Here is a 10,376-nt window from a genome sequence, read left to right on the forward strand (position 1 = left end):
CAGCCCATCCTGAATGAGGGCCAATTTATTTCATAGATTGCTCAAGAGTCTTCTAGGAATGATTGTTCAGGGGGTGGATGGGCAGGAGTTTGTAACACTGATGGCTCCTGTCCCAGATGGCAGGGGTTGATGGCGTGGGCCATGGTGTCTGCAATGTTCATCATCAGGGAAAAGATGTGTGGCTGCACTGGCCTTCCCAGGAATTGGGCACCTCCTGCTTCTCCCTTTCTCACTGCACAAGAGTAAAAATGAGAGTGATGTTCTGCTCAGAAACCTGAACATGTGCATGTGAAGCAGCTGGAGAGGCGGTGCTGGTACCTTGAAGACTCCTCCATACACAAACTTGCTGCCCTGTAGGTGGAAGTCACTGCTGTGTTATGTGGGGTGGCATGGGCAGATAGGAGGGGGTACCATGACTGCTGCCTGGGGTGCAAAGATCTCTGGGTGAACCTGCAGATGAAGCCCAGGTGGCACATGCCCACTTCCATAAGCTGTGAGGGAAGCAATGACCACTGGGCTCTCCTTCATCAAGTAAGAGACCAATAGCCGTCCAGGACTGCCATGACCCATCTGCCCCGCTGGTGGGGTATCACATTTCTCCCCTTGCAATGCATTGCCATGGCCACTGCCCTGAGCCCTGAGAGGGCCCCCAGGGGAGGTTGGAGGTCTAAAGGGAGTAGGGGGGGGGAAGGGTCACCAGGCCACCGCTAACCTCACAATATTCTCTGAGCCTCTTTTCTATGTTTCTGGAAAATTTACCATCCTAGGGAGAGAATAAAGATTGCTTCTTGGTCTATTACTAGAGGTAAGCTCAAGGTAAGGTCTACACAACCAAATGTGTTTTACTGTCTCCATTTTCAAAGGCAGAAAGCTAAAGCCCACAAGGAAAGGGAATGAAATAAATATTTTAAAGGTGGGAATGTCAGGAACAGATTCCCCTACTCAATCCCATGTCGATTATCCTATATTTAAATAATCTCCCAATATCGTACTAATACGTGTTTAAGAGAGAGATCTGGGATCCAGGTGTCATGAAGGGAGTCCAGGAATTCAAAACTAGAAGATAAGGGTTCCAGGTGGTAATGTGGCTTGGGGCAACAGGGCTCCTGCTCAGACAGCTGGCCAGTAGCAACAAGCAGCAAGAGCATGAGTGCGATCCTGGGAGGTGGTAGCTGAGTGGGCTAGGAGGAGAGCAGGTCCCCCAGGATACTGAGAGTGCAGAGGTTGGGGCAGGGACTGAGACCTCCCCCCACAGGAATGTTTCCTGGGGTCTACCCAGCCCTAGTGTGGCAGCAGCTTCAGGTAGGTGAGCTCATGAAACAATCTGAAGAGAAAATATCCTTTTAAGGAAACTGGCCCACAAAAAAAATGGCCTTCTTGGACAATCCAACTATCATTCTAGCTCATATTCAACAGTCCCATGTGACCAGTCATGACATGGGAATGTGTGAGATGGCTCTCATTGATCGTCATGTTGACCTAGAGAAGATTCATCCTCCTTCAATGCCCAAAGACAGTGGCTCAGAAATTCAGGGAGGAAATGGTGAGACTGAAGGCTATGTATATACCCAGTCAGTCAATATTACCTCAGACTGGGACTTTGGTATGACAAGATGCTCAAACACAGCTCAAAGATTAGAACGACTCTGAAAAGAGGGACAAAACCAGATAAAATGCAAAAAATATTCAATGAAAAGAAAGAAATTCTAAGCAATCAGTCCAGGAGTTAAAGTCACAGTTTGAAAAAAAAGATCCCTTATAGAGAAGCCTCCAAGTTCTGGAAAGCAGTTGATATTATCTGTGCACCTACAGCAGTGCCCCCTGCAGCTGAATAACCCCTTTAATGAATATCCTAAATTTGATGGCAAGCATCATGTGGTTACAACAGCAACCATGAAGATCAATGTCTACCTCCTGCTGCACTTGAGCCAGAACAGACTGCTGCCAAGCCAGCACCAAGGTGCAAGGCCTAATTGGACTCATCTGTTGGCAGTATACAAACAAAAGACAAAGCCGAAGTTCAAAAACATGTCAGCGCCTACTGCCCACATATTGCTGAGGACAGGGAGGTGGAAATGGATTTCCCCCCACTGGATTCCAGTGAACCCATTCATAAGTTTGGCTTCAGTACTTTGGCCCTGGTTGAAAAGTATTCACCTCCTGGTCTGATATTCAAAGAGTCACTCTTTATTCAAATAAATGTTGTTCATGGATTTTCTCTTATTCAGGTGGACAACACAAAGTTCACCATAAAAGAAATCTTGCTAAAGGCAATGAGACTAAAAAAAAAAAAAAAAAAAAAGGATACCAGAAAATTTCAAGTGCAAAGGCAGATGGGGTTTTTGAGGATGATTAACAAATTGACACAGGGACAGGAGAAGTCATATACGTTTGAGCTGTGAGTAATCCCTTTCAGGGGCTAGGAAAACTGAAGATTTTCTGCTCAGACCCCAAGATCCAGAGTGGTAGGGCACCCTCTGTACTTTTCTGTCTCTGTTTCTCTCCCTCTTTAATTTTTTAAATTATTTTTTATTTTTAATGTAAAATACTTTTTAACACTCTGATTCTCCTTTATCTTGCTAATTCTCACCTTTACCCACTCCCACTTAGGAGAGGCAAAGCACAGGCCCTTTGAGAACTCATCTACGTTTGAGCTGTGAACAATCCCATGAGCACGCTGCATGGTTTTCATTTTTTGCTTTTTTTTTTTTAATTATTTTTTTTTCCTCTGTTTTTCTTTTTCTTTCACCTTTATCACTTTGGGACTCAGCCTCCTCACATTGAGTGTCTAGACAGGTCTAGGTGCGCAGTAGCCAAACACCCGAATACTATTAGGGTCAGAATAATCCTAAATTCCCACTGAATCTGCTGCACAAAGGGAGAAAAAAGGAACTGCAGAGAGATTGCAGATCACCTCCTGCTGCATGTCTCTGAACACTCAAATTTAACTTCAAGAAATTAGGAAGAAACATATCTATCAAATGACCAGAAACCATGGGAGAGGCACAAGAAATATGAGAAAAAAAGAAAATACCTCTCCCCCAAGGGGAAAAAATAACACCTCATCATCCACATACATTACAATGGAACTTGTGGAAAGGTCAGATAAAGAATTTTAAATATTCATAGTGACAAAGCAGAGATACAAGAAAAGAGAGACAATGAACTCCAGAAGATGCAGGAGAAAAAAAACAACAAGTTTCAGGATATGAGGAAGTTCTTGCATGAATTGAAAGAAGAAACACATGGAATGAGTCAAATGGAACTATTAGAGATGAAGGCTGTAATACAGGAAATTAAAACCTCCCTTGAAAGTAATAAAAGCAGATTAGATCATGCAGAAGATTGAGTCTCAGATGTAGAAGACAGAACCTATGACCTAGAAAAATTCACCAAAAAGCCTGAGAAAATAGCCACCAAAAATGAGAATAATATACGAGAAATACTAGATTACCATTAAACGTCCAAATATCCAGATAATTGGTATCCCAGAAGGTGAAGAAACTATTAAGGGCATTGATAACCTATTCCTTTAAATCCTGGAAGAAAACTTTCCAAACCAAGAGAGGCATTCAAATATCCAGACCCAAGAAATACAAAGGACCCCACATAGAATCAACCCAAGAAGATCTTCTCCAAGGCACATCATAGACAGATAGGCGAAATCCACAGACAAAGACAAGATACTAAAATTGGCAAGAGAGAAACGTCAGGTTACTTACGCAGGTTGTCCCATCAGGCTAACATCAGACCTCTTATCAGAACCAATGCAAGCAAGGAAAGAATGAGAAAATATATTCAAAGTGTTAAGTGAAAAACAATTTCATCCAAGAATACTATACCCGGCAAGATTATCCTTCATATGGGAAGAAAAGACAATAACATTCTCAGGTAAACATAACCTGAAAGAATTTACCAGCACCAGACCAGCTCTCCAAGAAGTTCTGAAGGGAGTGCTGTACCAGGAAAACTAAAGACAGACACAAAGAATTAAGAGTCCAAAAAAACAGCCTAGAAAGTGGCCAACTTAATGGTAGGAACAAGTCCGGAGCTGAATGCTAACTTCCAGAATTTAAATGGAAAGATTGGACCACAAGAGAAGAGAGATTAATTACATGATGCTGAAGTATTGAAATAGAATTTTATGACCTTTGACTAAAACATTACTGATTTTCTTCTAGGCTCTGTTTTCCAGATTCAAGGATTTTTGTCATCTCTTGAGCTATCGATAGGTTCATCTACCTACTATTTGAACAGAATCCTAACCTTTATCCTGGCTTTAAGTCTTAAGCAAATTTCTCTTAACATTTTTTGATTTTGATTTATTAACGTTAAAACTGTTTTTCTTTACATTAAAAAATACATTAAAAAATATTTATTGGGACCAGCAGTTGGCATAATGGCTTCGTCACTGGACTCCCATGTAGTCGACCGAGGTTCAAGTCCCAGACCTGGTGGCTAAAACTCACGCCAGGCGTAAGAAGGGATGCAGTGTGGTCATCCCTCCTGGGGGTGATTTGGAGGGCGGGGAGAAAGGCATGGAAAGCAACCACAGATACCAAGATACCAGAGACAGTGTGGGAGAACAAATGTTGAGAAAAGGCAGAGGGTGAGAAGTAGAGAATCAAGGGGAAAATAAAAAGCAAAATATATAAGAAACAAGAAATGAAAAATTAATTGTCGATGACATGTATGGTAATATCCTTCAACAAGCCAATATAAATATAAAGTGTATGCTGGATAGGAAATCTCATTTTGTACGTTGTGATGATGTACAGTGAATGAATGTAAAATAAATACATTTAAATTTTTTTTTAAATGACATAGCAAAGGTCCAGGATATACTTAGCAGTCACCATTTCAAGTCCTTCAAAGTCAGCATAACCTACAGGCTGCGCTTCACCACTGACGTGCAGGTATCTCTTGAGACAAAGTAGAGATAGCCCCTGTTACAAATCATAAAGGCAGGACAAAGCTTTGGATTAAGCAGAAACCCATCTCAATCCATTCTGACCTGCTCTGTGCCTATGACCTTGCTGAAGAAAAAGCCCCAGTCACTCAATATTCAAACTCATGTATATAAGCAATCACAACTACAGACACCTCTACTTTGAATCTGATGGTGCTACCATCAACAAGACTATGCTCAAAGTTAACTACATTCTGGAATCACGAGCCAGCACTGCCTGGGCAAGGTGGCCTGGAGTCCACACTGCATCCTGCAGTTGGGAGAGGCCAGTCCTGGGCTCAGGATGAGGGGCTGGTGGACTCTGCAGGCAGGTAGGGCAGGGGAAAGGGGCACCCTAGGATGGAAGACTGGGGACATCCCTACAGGCCAAGCATGATTGGCAGTGCCTGTGGCTCACTGTGCCCGGGGTCAGAGCACCTAAGAGGAGCCATTCAGCCCTGCCACCTTCATTGCCTGACCACCTGCCGGGTGTACATAGCCGGGCAGACCTTTCCTTGCAACTTGATCAACTTTCTTAAAGCAAACTAAGAACAAAAATGTACATTTCCTTTTTTCCTTTTAGTAAACAGGTGAACTCTTTCTCAAAAACAAAACAAAACAAAAAAACCGTAAGATGAAAGAGTATTGTGAAAATGAAGAAGACTACGATCTGTTTGTCTGTAGAACAGAATCACTGAAAGATAATTCTAGCACCAGAGAAGATATAAGAATTTAAAGGAAGGGTATCTAACAGGAAAAACAAACAAATGAAAAACAGAGATAAGTCTTGAAGATCAAGCCTCTCACATCCCCTATTGCCCACCACCAATCTTTACCCACTTTTCACCCTGCCCCCCCCATTTCACTACTCAAGACTTCATCAACCCTGATTAATCAAGACGGGCATTTCTCTGAAGGAAACTCAATGATAGTAAAAACTATGAAACCACTGGGCAGACCACCTTTCCTAGTTTGGATGAAATCTGGGAAAAGTAGATAAATCGGGTACATTTCACACACATAGTCATGCCCCAAGTAACTAAAGATTTGTTAGATAAAACATTGTCGTTCTTGGGCAAATAATTTTCAAACAGTTGAAGTGTACATAGACATAGGACTGTGAAGTACACCTATCCAATGATCCTGCTGTTTTATTTCATATATACAGTAAAAGTTTTCCAACTGTGTGATACCTATTTTTAAAATTATTTTATTTTATTTATTTATTTATTAAATTTTAAAAATTGTATTTACTTACTTACTTATCTATTTATTTAAATGTGACCAGAGAGGGACAGAGTGTGAGAGAGAAAGAGAGCGGGAAAATGAGAAAACAAATCTCCAGGTCTGGGACTGGAACCGTGGTCACTTTATGTGGGAGTCCGGCACCCTTAACCACCAGGCCAACTGCCAGCCCTGTTATCACTGTTTTTTAATTTGACTAGGGACAGAGAGAGAGGGAAAGTGAGAAAACAAGCCGCCAGGACTGTGCTTCCCCATGTGGGAGTCCAGGGCCTTAATCACCACACCACTTGCCCGAGGCCTGCAAAATATCTATTAAACACTCAAAAATTAGCATAATGGGTGAGGACAGCCATATTTTAATGCTTGCAAGAGAATTGCCATAGTCATCATTTGTTTACAAATTTAAAATAAACACATTATTTTTCACACTTTAGATTGCCTTACAGAGGAGTTGCTGATTCTAAATATAATATCATAACTATAGCAGAACAACAAAAAGTAAAGTTACTTATTAATGTCATTGTCTAAGTGACCCACTCGCGAATTTCCCTTTATCCCCGAAACGTGATAAACCAGGATTTAATAAAGAACCAGAATCCTCTCTCTCACTCACGCGGATGGAGAACGATCCTTTCCGATCAGATTCCGGTCTCCTGGTAACCGGACGTCATCTGCGCGTGAGAGGATCGCAGAGCATTGTGGGAAATGTAGTCTCTCCTCCGGTGACGCCATCAGCCCAGGACAATGAGAGCGACTTTTCCGGGTTGTTTCTGCGCCTGCGCGGCTTCGTTTTTTCCGCTTAGTCGGCCGGGGAACCTGCCGCTGTGCTAACTGTTCTCTGCAGGACAGGGGATGCGATTCCGTGCCCCTGAAGGTGAGCTTGCATGTGAAGGGCGAGCATTGCGGTTCTCAAGGGCCCCTGGAGTGGAAGGGTGCTCCTCCTTCTTGGTGGGAACAGAAATACGAGTGGGTATCGGGTGGGAGAGAAAAGACGCCTGACGGAGGGTACAGCCGCTGGTCAGGGACCTATGCGGAGGGCGACAGGAGCATCGGGCAGTGCAGATCCAGGGCAGGGGAACAGGTGACCTAGGCTTTGCATTCAGTAATTGCTTTGCCAGAAGGTGGGTTTGTGCATCTGGATGCACAAAGGATTCCAGAAGCTCCAGAGTCGGGGTGATCCAGTCCAAGATGGGCACCGGCTAGCGTGGGGAGCTTGGGATCTGAACGGCAACGAGTTCAGCCAACGAGTTCAGCTTCCAGCTCTTCTGCAAGACCTTGATGCTGTTCTCTGTCTCATTCTGTTTACCCATTTGTAATGTGACCTTATTTCTACTGCTAGTGAAATGTCCCCAGGTTCCCAGAGAAATAACTTTGGAGTCTTTGCAGCCGTGTTTGTGGGGTGTCTTGGTGTCCTAAAGTGAGTTGGAGCTTCTGGTCCTCTCCTACATTTGTATGGCCTGCCTAGCACTCCTGGGTAAGTGTTTTTGTTTTTGTTTTGTGTTTTAGTTTTTTGCTTGTTATAAGGGTGTATGTGCTCTCAGGAGAGAGAGACAAAGGGGGGAAAGTGGGAGTAAGAAATCACCTCTCAGGGATATGGCCATGCCACAGCACCTTTTCTGCCATTTTCCTTTTTGAATCTTGGGCATACACAGACACACTCCCAGTGTAATTTTCAAGCCATTGGGTCTGGGACTCAAACCTTGAAGTTGACCATGTGGAATCCAGTCACCTTAACCATAGTTCCACCTGCTGGCCCACTCCTGTGTAAAGAATAACCCCAGCTAGGTGCTAGTCTATGGTATGTTCATTCTACTCACCGAGATTTATGCCTAAAGTCAGACTTGTGTTCATGGATATGTATATATCAGCTGTGCTTGCTATTTAAAATATTTAGATTAATTAAGATCTTTAGTGAATCAATAAAATGTGTGTGTGTGTGTGGGGGGGAAGACACAGAAAGTAACCATAGATACCAGAGACAGTGTCGGAGGAAGAGGGTCGGAGATGGCAGAGGGTGAGAAATAGGGAATCGAAAATGCTGGGGAAACTCTGGGAGACATTGGAGTAGGCAAAGACTTCTTAAATAAGACTCCCAAAGCACAGGCAATAATCCCTAAAATAGACAAGTGGGGCTATATTAGACTAAGAAGTTTCTGTACAGCAAAGGACACAGTAACAAGTGTGAACCGACAACCCTCAGAATGGGAAAATATTTTTGTTAAAAATTATTGATTCATTTCTATTTTAGTAAAATATTTTCAATAAAAATAAAATTTTACTTTAATAAAAATTGTTTTAATTTTAATTAAAAAAAAGAAATAGGGAATCAAGGATGGGGAAAAAAGCAAAATATACAGGAAACAAGAAATGGAAAATTATTTGTTGGTGATAACATGTATGTTCATGTGCTTGATTGAGCCTATATACAGTCTATTCTGGATGGAAAATCTCATCTTGTATGCTGTAATGATGTACAGTGAATGAATGTAAATAAATATATTTAAATTTAAAAAGAAAAGAATTTTATATAAGTTCAAATCTAGAATCCAGGAGCAGTGATTTATATTAGTGACTTTAGGGTACTGGATATTTGTACCATATACTTTGGAATAGAGTAGGTGTTAAAGTTAGAAGGAGGGCATGGTGTGAATAGGGATCCCACATGAAAAAATACTCCCATGGCCTGAACCTTTCAGAGTGCTTCAGAGCAGAGGCCAAAGAGTTGGGGCAAGGGGAAGATTTTAGTTTCCTATTGCTCAAGTAAATTATTGATCCTACTTCCTAGAGTGAACAAAATTTGGGTGATACTGCCGGAAGCTATTAAACACTGGGTGGTGTTCACAGATTTGGACCAACTTTCAGAAGGGAGAAGTAGTTTGGCTGAGATGGGTAGGCAAGCTCTAGAAAATGTAACCTATTGGAGAGGGCTTGAAGATGTGGTCTAGGGTGGAGTTACAACCTGTCTTACCTAAGAGGGTTGTTTATAATGCTTTCTAAACATGTGCCATTCCTTCCCTCTGTCCTCATTGTTTCCAGTGTCTGAGCTCTCTTAAACCTGATGTGTCTCCACATTTGGCAACTAAGAGGTAAGCTGATACTCCCTCTATTCTGATAGGTTTTCTTAGTAGTTCAGGAAGGGTTTGCCAAAGTATTTCTCCCTTATAAGAAAAATATTAGGGACCAGCAGTTAGTGTAATGGCTGTGTCGCTGGACTCCCATGTAGCCGACTGTAATTCGAGTCCAGGACCCGGTGGCTCAAACTCATGCCGGGCACGTGTGCATGTGCACCCAAGATCCTGAGAGGAGAATGGCGGAGAAGGGATTGTGGCGTGGTCATCCCTCCAGGGGGGGTGATTTCTCGCTTTCTGTCTCTTTGTCTTTGTCTGTCAGGCAAGTGCACGTGCCCTATAGCAAAAACCTCTCCAAAAAAGAAAAATATTAAAAATCGGATTTGAGATGTGACTTGTCCAGAATCTCATAATTTGTAGATGCTAAACATTCAGACTTTTGGCTAGTGTTATCCAGTTTTGCATATTTCATTCGAATGACTCACTTGTTTACTTTGTGTTTTCTTTTTGTTTGTTGTGATAGTGAAGTTAACACAAACATTACAATATCTTGCCTATCCTTCAGCACATCCTGTGATTTATGTGGTTTCAAAGGGTCAATAACGCATGTGTTTCCCACTTAACAGCAATAATGTCTTTTTAAGTTACAAATACTGAAGGCAAATTATAAGAGCCATTTTTTTTCTTTTAAAGATTTTTGCCAAAGGGCCTGTGTGCTCTCCAGAGAGAGGCAGAGAGAGCATAAGTGAGAAATCACCCTCTAAGGGAATGGCCACTCTGCAATCTCTCTCCTCCAATCTCTTCTTGGGATTTTGGGTACACAAGCACATGTGCCCAGTGTGTTTTTCAAGCTGATGGATCAGGGACTCAAACCACATGGCAGTCCCTTCTCCATTCTCCTCCTAAGATTTTGGGCATACTCACACGTGCACCTGGTGTCATTTTCAAGCTGCCGGGTCAGGAATTTGAACTGCGATTGGCCATGTGGGATTCCAGCACCTTAACCACCACGCCACCAGGCCCTATGCATGCATGTGTATATATATATATATATATACATATATATATTTTTTTTTTTTTTTTAAAAAACGTTTTTTTCGTTGGTGCGCGTTCAA

General features: G+C 42.3%; 1 protein-coding gene and 1 pseudogene across 7 annotated transcripts in view; both read left to right on the forward strand.

The window, feature by feature from the left end:
- Positions 1-2,402, forward strand: part of LOC102489262 (target of rapamycin complex 2 subunit MAPKAP1-like) — a 3,445-nt pseudogene extending 1,043 nt beyond the window's left edge.
- A 4,579-nt stretch (positions 2,403-6,981) lies between these two features.
- Positions 6,982-10,376, forward strand: part of LOC102482849 (zinc finger protein 25) — a 42,670-nt gene continuing 39,275 nt past the window's right edge. For 5 of the 7 annotated variants that reach the window (XM_027769046.1, XM_006170391.2, XM_006170389.2 and 2 more), the window contains exons 1-3: positions 6,982-7,067; positions 7,533-7,667; positions 9,230-9,279. The gene's annotated coding sequence lies outside the window, so the exon portion shown is untranslated. The remainder of the gene's footprint in view (positions 7,068-7,532; positions 7,668-9,229; positions 9,280-10,376) is intronic. The other 2 variants (XM_014584967.2, XM_014584968.2) reach the window with 2 other exon arrangements.

Source organism: Tupaia chinensis, unplaced genomic scaffold (genome assembly GCF_000334495.1).
Source record: "Tupaia chinensis unplaced genomic scaffold, TupChi_1.0 Scaffold148257_1, whole genome shotgun sequence".
In the NCBI taxonomy this organism is placed as follows: Eukaryota; Metazoa; Chordata; class Mammalia; order Scandentia; family Tupaiidae; genus Tupaia; species Tupaia belangeri.